This window comes from Cervus canadensis, chromosome 25, assembly GCF_019320065.1.
Source record: "Cervus canadensis isolate Bull #8, Minnesota chromosome 25, ASM1932006v1, whole genome shotgun sequence".
NCBI classification, from domain to species: Eukaryota; Metazoa; Chordata; class Mammalia; order Artiodactyla; family Cervidae; genus Cervus; species Cervus canadensis.
The window spans coordinates 48,199,457-48,214,229 of record NC_057410.1 but is presented as its reverse complement, the minus strand read 5'-3'; the positions used below and the strand labels follow the sequence as shown (position 1 = coordinate 48,214,229).

Genomic DNA, 14,773 nt, shown 5'->3' with positions numbered 1-14,773 from the left:
TTCCTGAAAAACTCGTATAGTTTTTATGAACTTAAGGGATGAAGACAGTCTCTGTGTTGTAGGATGAACAAACATGGAAGTCTCTTAACTGGTTATCATGCATTAGAATAATTGTTTATTTCTGCACTTGAGATTATACCCTGTTTATTGTTTGTTGTTTAGTGGTTCAGTCTGGTACAAACTTTTTTGCAACCCTTTGTACTGTAGACCGCCAGGCTTCTCTGACCGTGGGATTCTCCAGGCAAGAATACTGAAGTGGGTTGCCATTCCCTTCTCCAGGGGATCTTCCCCACCCAGAGATCGGACCCACCTCTCCTGCATTGGCAGGTGGATTCCTTACCACTGAGCCAGGAGGGAAGCCCATAGCATGCTTATATTACTTAGTAGAATATAAATATAAGCACTTACCCGTGTTATATACTAATACTCGTTACCTTCTCATTTGTCACTTTGACTTATCAAAAACAGTGGGACAGTTCCTTAGGTGTATACCTGGGCCACTCTCAGTGAAAAGGCTACTCTGGATTTCTAACAGAGCTGTACAATAAAACTAAACGTTCTTTTTTGACCAGATGGTAAAAAAAAATTCTCAGAATTGGCATTGGAGACATCTCTCTTTTAGTTCAGGCTTCAGGCCCTAAAATTATATCAAGAAATAGACGAAGCTTTCAGAAGATGCACTGAAAATGTTGCTAAGAAATATTTCTAATCACCTATTCCTCTGAAAGTATTTTTAAATACATAAATATTGATTCTGTGTATTTTAACATAACTCTTCTCTCAAACTTTTGCTTTGTGAAGTAGTTCATTGTTTGGTACTTCAGGAATAATTTCAACAGGCGACAAATCCAGAGATTGCTTGGTGTGATGGAATGGCCTGTAGGCTTGAAATTCAGAGACCAGGCTTCAGGTTGCCATTTAATAGACTCTTAACTGGAAAATCAACTTCCTCATCAGTGAAAGTGAAAGTTGAAATGCAGGATAGCTACCATTCCTTTTTACTTGACAAACATGGGGTTTGCTTAGTTTAGATATTTTGAGTCTTAAGCTCATAACTGTTAATACCAGAGCTATGGTCTTTCTGCATTTTTCCTGTGGTTAGTTTTGCATTCACACCTGGTATGCGAAGAGCCGACACATTGATAAAGATTGAAGGCAAAAGAAGAAGGGGGCGACAGAGGTGGTTGAATGGCATCACCCACTCAGTGGACATGAGTCTGAGCAAACTCTGTGAGATGGTGAAGGACAGGGAAGCTTGGCATGCTGCAGTTCATGGGGTTATAAAGAGCTGGACATGACTTAGGAACTAAACAATAGACCTGGGGTAATTCTGTGTGTGTTCTTGGGCAAGCTACTTCTCTGAGTTTTAGCTTCATGATTTTTAATAATGGGATGAAGTAATAATTTTAATAAGCTATAATAAGGATTAAGCGAGATAATGTATCCTTTTTTGTTGTTAAAGTAAGCAGCGTCTTCATTCTTCTTTGGAAAGAAACTGAGCAAACCTTTATTTGCTTTGGTGAGCAAATAAGATAATAGTACCTTTAACTTGGTTAACATAGACTTTTGGCTAGACAAACTTGGGTTCCAATTCTGGATTTGTAGTAATTAGCCAAGTGACCTGAGACAGGTTCTTAACCTCTTAAAACCTCAGTTTGTTCATCAGAAAATGGAAATGCTGCCTAGTTCACTTGGCTTTAAGGGATCAGGTTTTGTTGAGCTTTAAGAACTGGCACATTGTAGGTGCTCAGCTAATGTTTCTCCTCTCTCCAACCAGGAGAGTGGTGTTATACATTTATTTTGATTTTGATAATGGTTTAGAAACTTGTTTGGAAAAAAAAAAAAAAACTTGTTTGGATTTTAATTTAATGGAATAAGATCTTGCAGGAACAAGTTTATTTTACTTTTTATGTTCAAATTTAGCACTGTGTCACAAAAATTGTTTCTATTTGTTGAATAGATCATTTGTGAGGTAAAGACATTATCTATTCCTTAAATCTGTTAGTATGCAGATGCTCACTGTTAAAACCTTTCTTAGGGGATTATGTAACTAGATGAACAATGAACCCTCCGTTTTGGAAGTATTTGCTGTGAGAGAACCTTACTTTTCAGTTAATTAAATAATCCATTCATTTAGTAAGTCATTTCATTATCTTGAGACTTCAGGATATTTGTGATAAAGTCAATGTGAAACAGTATAGGATACTGGTTAAGAGCCAAGACTAGTGACAAATGGAAAATCTAGATTCTGCCTCTTACTATCATCATGGTCAAATTACATTTTATGGTTTTGTGAAATTAGGTTAATAATACCTACCTCTTAGAGTCCTTGTGAGTATTAAGTAGAATAACATTTATAAAGCAGTCATGGCAGATCTAGGCACATAGATTGCCAACCAAATCTAAAGGGCGCTGGTCCCTGATGTAAAGAGAGTACTGATGCTGTTGACTTTTGTTTTCTGATGAGATAGACTTTTATTGTAGTGGAAAAAATTAGAGGCTATTTGGAAAAAGATAAACTGATGATCAGGGGATTAGGGTGCTAATCCCAGCTCTCCTACTTTAGGCTAGTGGACATTTAAACTATACTTTGTTTCTTTGCTTTTAAGATAAAGAGGCTAGACTAGGTGCTGTCTTCAGATTTCGTCAAACTTTAGTGTTCTGACGTAAGTTGTGATTTTTTCAAGGTTGATAGGCTTGATCATCTCTCTGCTAGATGATCCTCTGCAGATCAACCTCTGCTAGGTTTTATGGGTGAAAATGAAATAAATAGCTTCAGCTGTCCAGAGGTTAATGGCCTAGTTGGGAAGATCGCCGAAACCAAGTGCTGAAAGGAGAAGTGTAGCCAGTTAGTAAGTTTGGATTCCTGTCATCTAGAGCGGAGAGATGGATACCGTATGTTGGTCTCCAGATCCAGCTGACTTGCTGTCTGTCACCAGCCTTCCATTTCACTTGCCAGTATATCTTCAGTAAGCCATCTCTGCTCTTTCGTATAATGAGGCCATGATATCTCCTTCAGTCAGAGCATTATTTTAAGGGCTCTCTGTTTCAGCAAGAGCTGACTTAGAGCTTTGAACTGGATTGCCTAGATTACGTAGAACTTTCATCTCTTGATTGCTTCCTTTCCACCCCCCCTCAATTTCAAACCTTCTGTTACTGCCTTTTTTCTAGTGTCTCCTTTTTTTTTAATGCTAACTTTTTTTTGCTTCACATTACACTTGTGTATATGCATGTCTCATTTTTTCTTTGTTTATTTAGAGTATTAAACTGAAGTACTGAAAATTGCTTTTCTTTTTCTAATAGGTTACTGGCACACTCTTTCCCTTCAAAACAGGTCTTTCTGTCAGTCTTAAGAATCTAATCCCTTTTTTTATTCAGCAAAAATTCAGCTGTAGGCCATATACTTGTAATTTATATTTTAAAATACTATACCTTAAGCATAGTAACCACTGAGTCAATATATATAAAATGAAAATGCAACCAATTGGTCACCTCATGAACTGTGGCAAAGCCAAAGTTGAAAATTACTGATGTGCGGAACAAAAAAATTACATTCGATTGTGAGAAGTGCCATTTTACTGTTTTGATCACTGTTTTTATTTAATTTGTGAGACTTATCCCAAAAATTTTTATTAAGAGTGGGCTGTTCAGTAGGTAAATGTAGGAATGTATAGGTTGCAAGTGCTTCAGTTCAAATCCTAGTTTTCCACTTACTACCCATGTGACTCTGGGCAAGTTCCAGAGTACTGTGTTCCAGTTTCCCAGACTAAAATGGGGATATAATAGCCCCTACATCATGGAGCTGCTGTGAAGATTAAATGAGAAAACATATATGAAGTTCTGTGTCTGGCACTTAATAACACAATGCATGTTAGCTGATAATGCTGTGATAAGGTAGTAACATCTCAGGCAAGAGTAGTATACATGTATTAGATATTGAGACAGCTGAGTAAGTAGCTAAGAACGAAAATTGGTTGTCTGGGGTTTGAAGAGCAGATGGGCAGGCAGCTTTTTATTATAAACTTTTTTTTGCAGTATTTAATTTTCTTAAGGGCTTCCCATTCTCTCATAGCTCAGTTGGTTAAAAATCTGCCTACAATACAGGGGTCCCGGATTTGATCCCTGAGTTGGGAAGATCCCCTGGAGAAGGAAATGGCAACCTGTTCCAATATTCTTGCCTGGAGAATCCCATGGACAGAGGAGCCTGGCGGGCTATATAGTCAATGGGCTCACAAAGAGTTGGACATGACTTAGCAACTAAACCAACACCAAGGGCTTCCCAGGTGGCTCAGTTGGTAAAGAATCCGCCTGGCAAGCAGGAGACATGGGCTTCAATCCCTGGATTGGGAAGATCCCCTGTAAAAGGAAATGGCAACCCACTCCAGTATTCTTGCTGGGAAATCCCATGGACAGAGGAGCGTGGTGCACTATAGTCCATGGGGTCACAAAAGAGCTGGACATGACTTAGTGACTAAACAACAACAGTTTTCTTAAAGATGTGTGCTTTGATCTAGGAGTGTTTATTGAAAAGCTCAGTATGGTCTTCATGCTTTGATAGGCCACAGAGTAAGTCATTCTAAAATAACAAAAGATGAATTGGCAGCCTTCAGGTCCCTCTGGATAGATGAAGGTGCACCTGTGTGTGTGTGTATTTTTTTTAAAATCTTTAAATGCATTGTGGACCGCCTTTCCTCTGAAGAGTGTCTTTAAGGGTGTCTGAGGGTTGGTTAGTCATTTACGGTGTCTTGATGTGGTGTGCTTTTAACAGAACTCCCAACAGGCACGTAATCCTAAAAGATGTTTCAATATCAAGGTTATGTGAAATGTGCTTTCAAAGCATCATCTATTTCTAATATTATTTTATGATTAGATTCTATTACAGATAGGTAATTTAAGAATAAGATATCAAATAGTTTAAACTGTGAAGTTTAAAAAATTGATTGAAGGCAGTGTTGTATTTACAAAATATGCAGGTAAAATTCTCACCCCATGCAATAATTATACATTTGTAGGATGATGTCTTCTGTTAAATTCTCCTTAAAATGGAGCTATAGGCAGCTAATTTAAAAGTGGAGTGAAACTTGAGCTTTCTGTGAGATATTATGAAAAGCTTAATTTCCTGAATTATAGAGGGTTAACAAAATATTTTTTGTTTTTGCCTCAGTTGTTGAAGATTTGCCAAATGAATTACTTTGACTTTCTAGGGTTAATACATATTAAATATGATAGAATCTTTCTTTGATAAATCAGAATATTATAGTGTCTTAGGCTCATCTTTCTGATTATCGACAGTTATTGTTGAGGAGATCGAAACAGTAGGGCTAAGTATACCTGAAGGGTTTTTTGTACCTATGTCAGATAACTTATTTTTTTTTCTCAGTTGTTTTATACTAGGAACAATCAACTGAGAAATAATAACTAATGGTTGAGAAGTTACTGTACCCTAGTTCAGTTTTTTAGAATAACTTTCTAATTATGAATATCTATTAATTTATGAAAGATTTGATGAAGGATGAACAAAATTGGTGACCAGAACTATTCTCATTCTTGTTAAAATAAATGAATGAATGAATGAATGATTGAATGAACAAACCATTCTGTGAATGAAGAAGTTGCTTGTCATGTTAGTTAGAGTCCTTGAACTGCAAATGTCACCAGCCTTTTAAAAATCTCCTTGGGCATAAAAGGGAATTTACTCGTTCACATAGCCCACACTTGGCATGCCAGCGATGCAGCTGGGCTCAAGGATACCTGGAACCTGAGCCGAGAATGTCACCAAGACAGTCTTCTCTCTCGTCTCATCTCTGCCTTTCAGCTTCATTTTCTCCTTATGCAGAGTAGCTTCTGTGTTCTCTGCAGAGGGGACATGGATGCCAGCATTATATCTAAAATCTCAACTATTAGAGAGGGACTGCGTGTCTTTTCCTCATGCCACACTGGGAAGTGGAATCAGGTCGTCCTGATTTAGTTTATGTGCCCACTCCTGTGACCATGGGAGAGAGCCTAAACTTGGCCAAGATTTCCTGCTTGGAAGCGGAGGAGAAACAGTTTCCTTAAAGAAGGAATGCTCCAGGGAGACTGTTTCTGTGCTCTCTGCTCTTAATGTGAAGACCGTTTATTTGCTTTGTTCCGGTCTTCTAGTTTTTTACGTACTTTGGGACTCTGTAATTACACTGCACTCATTGTTAACAGTAAATGTTCTAGTTGAGCTACTGAATAGCATTCTGCATGAATAATCCAGACTACGGTTGGGAAACGTTCTCTGTAAAGGCCAGATAGAAAGCATTTTCAAGTTTGTGGACTGTGTAGTCTCTGGAGCAGTGACTCAGCTCAGTGGTGATTGTATGGAAACAGTTGTAGGCAGTATGGGAATGAATGAGTGTGTTTCAATAAAACTTTATATATAAAATTAAATGCTGGGCCAGATTTGAATTATAGGCTCTATTTGCCAGCCCCAACCTAGATAATGTGTAAGAACTCCAAGAAATTTATGTTAAAATCTTTGCTATTTCAGTGCATTAAGTTCCATTCACTGCTGGTATGCAATAACTTCATCTCCCATCAGCTTGGGAGATGGGTTGGGTAAAATAAGAATGTGTGTGTCTGTGCGTGTGTATTATGGAGGACTTTGTTAGAATACACATGCTTCCGTATACACATTTCAAAGTTTCTAATTTAGTATTTGGGTTTGTGGTATGTATGTTTTGAAAAACTTTCAGAGGTGATGCTGTAAACAATCCCATACTTTCTCCTGCCCTCTCTGATACACACTTGATATGTGGGAAAATTTTATTACTTTTTTTTTTTTTGCACAAGAAGGAAGAAGGATGCTAATTTGAGATTTAAGGTATAAAGCATTGTATTGTGTGCTTTTCAAGACTAAGATCCTCAGTCTTCTGATAATCACAAATGTAATTGCTAACAGTTATCAAATTATAACTATGAGCTAGCCACTGTCCTAAGCAGTTTTGCATATATGTTCATTCATTTAATTCCCATACCTTTTGAAATACATCTTTTACAAAGGAGAGGATTGAGGCATAAAGAGGGTAACTGGGTGGTAAGTAGCAGAACTGAATTTGAATTCGGGTTCAAGCTGCTTAAATCCAGTTGCCCCTTTAGTATTGTGCAGCAGCGTGTGATAGTGATGATAGAGTTGATTGAATAGCTGGCTGTGACGGTGAATGTCCCTGATATTATAAGAAATATTTTTAATAGATTAATTTTTAGACAGCTTGAGGTTCGCAGCAACACTGAGCAGAAAGTACAGAGAATTCCCACATACCAGGTGTCAACAACGTGCACCAGAGGTGGCATGTTTGTTACAGTCAGTGAACCTGCGCTGACACATTGTTATCATCCGAAATCTGTACTTCACTTTGGGTTCTCTTCTGGGTTTTAATATGGGTTTTGACAAATGAGTAATGACATGTACCTACTATTAAAGTATCATAGAGAAGAGTTCCATTACCCTAAAAATGCTCTGTGTTCTGACTACTCATCCCTCCCTCTCTGCTAACTCTGGCAACCTCTGATCTTTTTGCTGTTTCCATAGTTATCCCTTTATCATAATGTCATGTACAGTTGATCCTTGAACACATGGGCTTGAACTATGTGGATCTACTTACACATGGATTTTTTTTCAGTATTAAATACTACAGTACTATGTGCATCTTGTGTTTGCATCACAAGCTGGAATCAAGATTGCTGGGAGAAATATCAACCTCAGATATGCAGATAATGCTACCCTAACGGCAAAAAAGCAAGGAGGGATTAAAGAGCTTCTTGATTAAGGTGAAAGAAGAGAGTGAAAAAACTGGCTTAAAACTCAACATTCAGAGACTTAAGATCATGGCATCCCGTGCCTTCACTTCATGGCAAATAGATTGGGGAAACAATGGAAACAGTGGTAGATATTATTTTCTTGGTCTCCAAAATCACTGCGGATGGTGACCACATCTATGATGTTAAAAGACGCTTGCTCCTTGGAAGAAAAATTATGACAAAACTAGACAGTGTATTAAAAAGCAGAGACATTACTTGGCCGACAAATGTCCGTCTAGTCAAAACTGTGGTTTTTCCAGTAGTCATGTATGGATGTGAGAGTTGGGCCATGAAGAAGGTTGAACGCCGAAGAACTGATGCTTTCGAACTGTGGTATTGGAGAAGACTCTTGAGAGTCCCTTGGACAACAAGGAGATCAAACCAGTCAGTTCTAAAGGAAATCAACCCTGAATATTCATTGGAAGGACTGATGCTGAAGCTGAAGCTCCAGTACTTTGGCCCCAACCCTGATCGAATAGCCAACCCATTGGAAAAGACCCTGATGCTAGGAAAGATTGAGGGCAGGAGAAAGGGGTAGCAGAGAATTGAGATGGTTGGATGGCATCATCAACTCAATGGACATGAGTTTGAGCAAAGTCAGGGAGATGGTGAAGCACAGGGCAGCCTGGTATGTTGCAGTCCATTGGGTGGCAGAGTCAGACATGATTTAATGACTGAACAACGAACAACAATGTGCATCTTACAGTCAACAGCATCTTTGATTCTGAGGAATCCTACCTGTAAAGTTTAGAATAGCAGTTGGCACAGAGTTAGCTGTTACTTGTTTTATAGTCTTCCCTTTCTGCTGTTCAAGATTATGAGAGAGAGATTGCTCACCGTTGTTGAATTTGTTTCTACCTTGGAGATTTTATCTCCCTTCACTGTAATTATAAATATGCATTAATCTTCATTCATAATTCTGTAATTTTTATAATATGAATAAAATGTAGGCATCATTTTCTGAGGAAGTTTTGCTTTCTGATTTAACACTTGCTATAATACTTGTTTTTTCCTTACTTGTCTCCTTTTTCCTGTGGATAATTGAATGTTGTTGTTTACTTGCTAAGTGGGGTCCAATTCTACAGCCCCATGGACTGTAGCCCACCCGGCTCCTTTAACCATAGGATTTCCCAGGCAAGAATACTGAAGTGGATTGCCATTTCCTCCTCCAGGGGATCTTCCTGACTCTGTACCTGTGACTCTTAACATCTCCTGCATTGGCAGATGAATTCTTTACCACTGTGCTACCTGGGAAACCCTATTGGTATCATACAGTGTTATAAAATTTACACTTTTTCTGAATACACTTTTGCCGTAGTTTCATCTTAGCACATAATGATCTTTCCCATTCTTTATAATATCTAGATCTGCCTTATCCAGTCTGGTAGCCACCAATGGCTTGTGACTATTTAAACTGATTAAAAATTTGAGCTTTTCAGTTATATTAGCCACATTTTCAGTATTTTATTAGACATGTGTGGCTAGTGACTACTATTACAGATAGCACAGAAATATAGAATATATCAGTAATTGCAGAAAGTTCTATGGGACAACACTGGTCTGTATAGTTATGAATTACACATTTTAAATGTTTAAGTTAATTTTCTTTGAATTAAAACATTCTTATATGGACATAATTATAGATTCACATATTGTTGCAAGAAAAAATGCAGAGAGATCCTGTGTACCCTTTTATCCAGGTTTTTCAAACGGTAACACTTTGCAAAATTATAATACCACATCCAAGAGACTGATATTGAATCAGTGAAGTTACAGGATATTTTATCACCATACTGCCATATCTTTCATACTGCCTTTGTATACCCATACCAATCTATTCTCCCATTTCTATAATTTTGTAATTTTAAGAATGTTTTTTAAATGAAATCATGTGTGTATCCATGTGAGACTGGCTTTTTTCATTTAGCATAACAGTTTGGAGATTCATCCAGGTTTTAGCATATATCAGTAGTTCATTCCTTCTTATTACTAAATCCCTGGTGGCTTAGAGGGCAAAGCATCTGCCTGCAACGCAGGAGACCCGGGTCGATCCGAGACCCAGGTTTGATCCCTGGGTCGGGAAGATCCCCTGGAGAAGGAAATGGCAACCCACTCCAGTACTCTGGCCCGAAAAATCCTATGGACGGAGGAGCCTGATAGGCTGCAGTCCATGAGGGGTCGCAAAGAGTCAGACACGACTGAGCGACTTCACTTCACTTCACTTATGTGGATATACATCCACATTGTTTCCAGTTTGGGGTTATTATAAATAAAGCTGCTTTAAGTATTTGTGTAAAGTTCCTGTGTAAACGTAAGTTTTTCATTTCTCTAGGATAAATACCTAAGAGTACTGTTAATGGGCCATATGATAGTTGTTTGTTAAAATTTTTAAGAGACTGCCAGACTGTTTTCTGGAGTGGCTGTACGTTTTACATTCCAACCAACTCAGTGGTGTATGAGTAATCTGATCTCTCTGCCTCCTTTGCAGCATTTGGTGTTGTCACTTCTTAATTTTAGCCCATTTTAATAGGTATGTGGTGTTAAGTCTTGATGTCATTAATTTACATTTCCCTAACCGCCGACGATGCTGACTTTGTTTTCATGTGCTCACTTGCCATCTGTACCTTCCTGGGTTAAATGTTTCTTCATGTCTGTGTTAGTTTGTTGGAGCCGCCGTGACAAAATATCACATATGAAATGTCTTAAATAATGGAAATTTATTTTCTCATTTATTAGTTCTGGAAGCACGGAGTCCAAGAGTGAGGTCGGCAGGTGTGGTTTCTCCTGAGGTGTCCCTCTGCTTAGCAGATGGCAGCCCTCTTGCTGTGTCCGCAGCGCGTCTGTTTCTCTGTGTATATGCATCTCTGGTGTCGGCATGTCCAGATTTTCTCCCTGGAGCAGGAAATGACAACCCATTCTGGTATCCTCCCTGGAGCATCTCATGGGCAGAGGAGCCTGGCATGTCCATGGGATCATGGACAGAGGAGCCTACAGTCCATGGTGTCGCAAAGAGTCGGGTAGACCGAGCGACTAGCGCCAAGGACGCCAGTCACACTGGATTAGGGCCCTCCTTGATGACGTCATTTTAACTTGCCCAGTTAGGGCTTCAGCAGATGGATGTGGGGGGGACACAGTTCAGCCCATGACAGTGTCTTTTTCCGGTTTTTAAAGAATTGTTTTACTCTTGAGTTTTGAGAAGATTTTTTTTGTTTGTTTTTAATTTCCTAGGCAATAGTTTTTTGTTATAGTTTGCAAATATTTTCTCTCAGCCTGTAGCTTGTTTGTGAAAGTTTGATTAACTTGAAAGTGGAAGTCGCTCAGTCGTGTCCAACTCTTTGTGACCCCGTGGACTGTAGCCCACCAGGGATTCTCCAGACAAGAATCCTGGAGTGGGTTGCCAGTCCCTTCTGCAGGGGATCTTCCTGACCTAGGGATTGAACCCGGTTCTCCTGCGTTGCAGGCAAACCCTTTACCATCTGAACCACCAGGGTAGGTTGTCTATTCATTCTCATAACTGGGTCTTTCTCAAAGCATATATATATTTAAATTTTGATTAACTTCAGTTTATAAATTTTTCGTTCTATGGATTGTATTTTTGATGTCAAGTTTGAGATCTCTTTGCCTAGCGATAGATCCAATAGGTTTTTTTTCTTGTTTAAACAGTTTATGGTTTTACTTGTAACATTTATATTTAAGTTCAGGATAAATTTTGAGGGTTTTTTTGCATGACATGTGAAAATTAGGTTGAACGTCCCCCCCCCCCCATAAATGTCCAGCTGCTCTAGCCCCATTTATTGAAAAGTTTATCATCCCTCCATTGAATTGCTTTTATATTATTGTCAGAAATCAGGAGAGCATATTTGTATGTTTTCATTTCTGGTTTCTGGGTTCTATTTCATTGATCTATGTATCTATCTCTCACCCAGTACTACACAGTCTTGATTGTTGGAGCTATGTACTAGGTCTTGAATTGAATAGACTGTTGCTTTGTACAATTTCTTTTTTTGTTTTTGAAATTATTTTAGCTGTTTTAGTTGCCTTTCTATATAAATTTTGTGTTTGCGCTTGGTTGTATCCGACTCACTGCGACTCCATAGACTGTAGCCCACCAGGCTCCTCTGTCCATGGGATTTTCCTGGCAAGAATACTGGAGTGGGTTGTCATTCCCTCCTCCAGGGTATCTTCCCAACTCAGAGACTGAACCTGCGTCTCCTGTGTCTCCACTTTACCACTGAACTACCTGGGAAACCCTGCATATAAGTTTTATTAATAGAATAGTGTTATCTATACATACAGAACATCTTGCTGGGATTTTAATAGGACTTGCCTTACATCCCTTGTGGGGAAAATTGACATCTTAACCATTTTTGGTCTTCCAGTCTGTAAATATGGTATGTCTGCCTATTTATTTAGATCTTCTTTGATTTCTTTCATCAGTGTTCTGTGTTTTTAGTTTAGAAGTACTGCATGTGTTTGCTTATGGTAATGTCTGTCCTCTCATGCGCACTCAAGGAGTCTCTCCATCAGTTCTCTGTTCATACCTCTGCCTCATCAGTGTTTGACTTGACCAGGTCATTTCTACTAGCAGTCATTTCTCCCATCCTAAAAACTCTGAAAACCCAAACTGTTTTCCTTTGATTCCACTTTTCTGCCTACTGCCCTAGTCCTTTGCTCTTCCTTGTATCAAAACTCAGAAGGTTTGCCTGTACTTGCTGTTCCTCATTTCTCTCCTTCAGTCTTTTCCTTAATCAGTTGTAGTCTGGCGTGTCCCCCCCACCCCCCTTGTCAAAGCAACAGGACGTCTGTGTTGCTGCATCCAGTGGTTGACTTGGTGACTTTTCAGCAGGATCCATATTCTAGATAAATCTTTTTCAGTTTGCTTCAGGGAAATGCAGATGAAAACAAGATAACAATTTAGTACCCATCAGATTCCTCCAAAATTAACCTGGTCAGTGTAACTATAGTATGGTCGTACGGTAATTCTATTCTTAATTTTTTGAGGAATCTCCATACTATTTTCCATAGTGACTGTTCCAGTTTACAGTCCCACCAACAGTGTACAAGGGTTTCCTTTTTTTCATATCCTCTCCAACATTTGTTATATCTTGTCTTTTTATTGGTAGTCATTCTAAGAGGAAATGTAAAGGGAAGAGTATAAAATACATGAATACTGTGATTACAGACTACACAAAGATATATAAATGTTTGGGCAGATAAAGATTATATAGCACTACTGAAGGGAACTTACAAAACTAGGTTACATTAAAAGCTCACACATTTAAAAAACCCATGAAAGTGAAAGAAAGTGAAAGTCGCTCAGTTGTGTCCAACTCTTTGTGACCCCATGGACTCTACAGTCTATGGAATTCTCCAGGCCAGAATACTGGAGTGGGTAGCCTTTCCCTTCTCCAGGAGATCTTCCCAACCCAGGAATCGAACCCAGATCTCCTGCATTGCAGGTGGATTCTCTACCAGCTGAACTATGAGGGAAGCCCTAAAATAAAACAAAACACTCGTCAAGGTCATCAAGAATAAGTAAAGTTTGAGAAATTGTCATACCCACTAACAGCCTAGGGAGCCGTGACAACTTTAATGTGACACCCTAGATGGAATCTTGGAACAGAAAAAGGACACCTAAAAAGGATACCTAAAAATTAATGCAGTCTGAATAAAGTATAGACCTCAGTTAATAGTAATGTTGATTGAATTAGAACAATTGTACCATATGGACATGAGTTTGAGGAAACTCTGGGAGTTCGTGATGGACAGGGAGGCCTGGCGTGCTGCGATTCATGGGGGTTGCAGAGTCGGACGCCACTGAGCGACTGAACTGAACTGAATGTTAGATGTTAATAATAGTGGAAACTGGGTGTGTGAAAAAATTATGGGGACTCTTCCTTGGTTTTGTAAATCTTAAACTATCCTAAATAAAAATCCTAAAATAAAGTTATTTGTTTTTTCTAAGAGAGGGATAAAAATACACATATAGGAATTTGTTTATCAAATGTCTGTGGAAGGAAAAAAAGTATGCCAGATTTATGTATATTGTTATATACATGTGTATACATATAGATTAATGCTAGAAGGAAATGAAGTGAAAATCAGCTTTTAATAGAAGGTGATAAATATTTTCCTAGTGTAAAATTTGTTGGAAGCAAGCAAAGTGAATTTGAGACAGTGGTGGTTCTGCAGCATGAAGAGAACTTATGCCTCAAGTTGGTCTGTTTTAAAAGTAAAAGTCATATACTCTTAACCAGGGATCAGGGACCACAGCGGATCACATACTATGTAAGAGGCCTCTAACTGAAAAATTGATGTGAAATCTTTCCATTGTACTACCAAATCTTTTTTGTCCAATCTTCCCTTAAAGAGGGTGCATCAGATAGATTAGTGAGAAATTCTGTCTTGAGTGTAATGCCATTTGCTGGCATTGTTAATCAGATATATTTAAAAAGAAAGTTATTTTATAATTTTGTGGTGGCTATTACTTTTCTTTATCCTTCATTGTTCACTTGGTTGTATGTTTTTATGCTTGTGTGGGTCGTTTCGTTATTTATTCTTTGAAAAAAAACCCTTATGATAGTCCTAGAATTTCGTTCATCACTACCTGGGTTTTAAGAAGGTCTCACATTTGGCTCATCAGTTGTGGTTAGGACTAAGAATAAGTCAGTTATGAATAGAGGTGTTCTTTCCTTGCTTCCTGTCAGTCACCCTTGGTATTGTTCTATACATTTTATAGAACTAAATTTGAGCAGCTCAAAATTATATAATTAAACACAGTTAGCGCCTTGATTCAGAGTTCACCCTGTTACAGTGACCTGACGGCAGACCTTTGCACGGTGCAGCTCCTCAGCGTACAGGTAAGCCCTGACATAAGCATGCAGTTAAGCCCTGCTGGGTTTCTGATGCACCCGTGCCTATGAGTGAGTGCCCCAAAGGCAGGCAGGGA

At 38.6% G+C, this 14,773-nt stretch overlaps 1 protein-coding gene across 1 annotated transcript in view; it reads left to right on the top strand.

Moving 5' to 3' along the window:
* Positions 1–14,773, top strand: part of ZDHHC17 (zinc finger DHHC-type palmitoyltransferase 17) — a 95,869-nt gene that overhangs the window by 1,092 nt on the left and 80,004 nt on the right. The window lies entirely within an intron of this gene.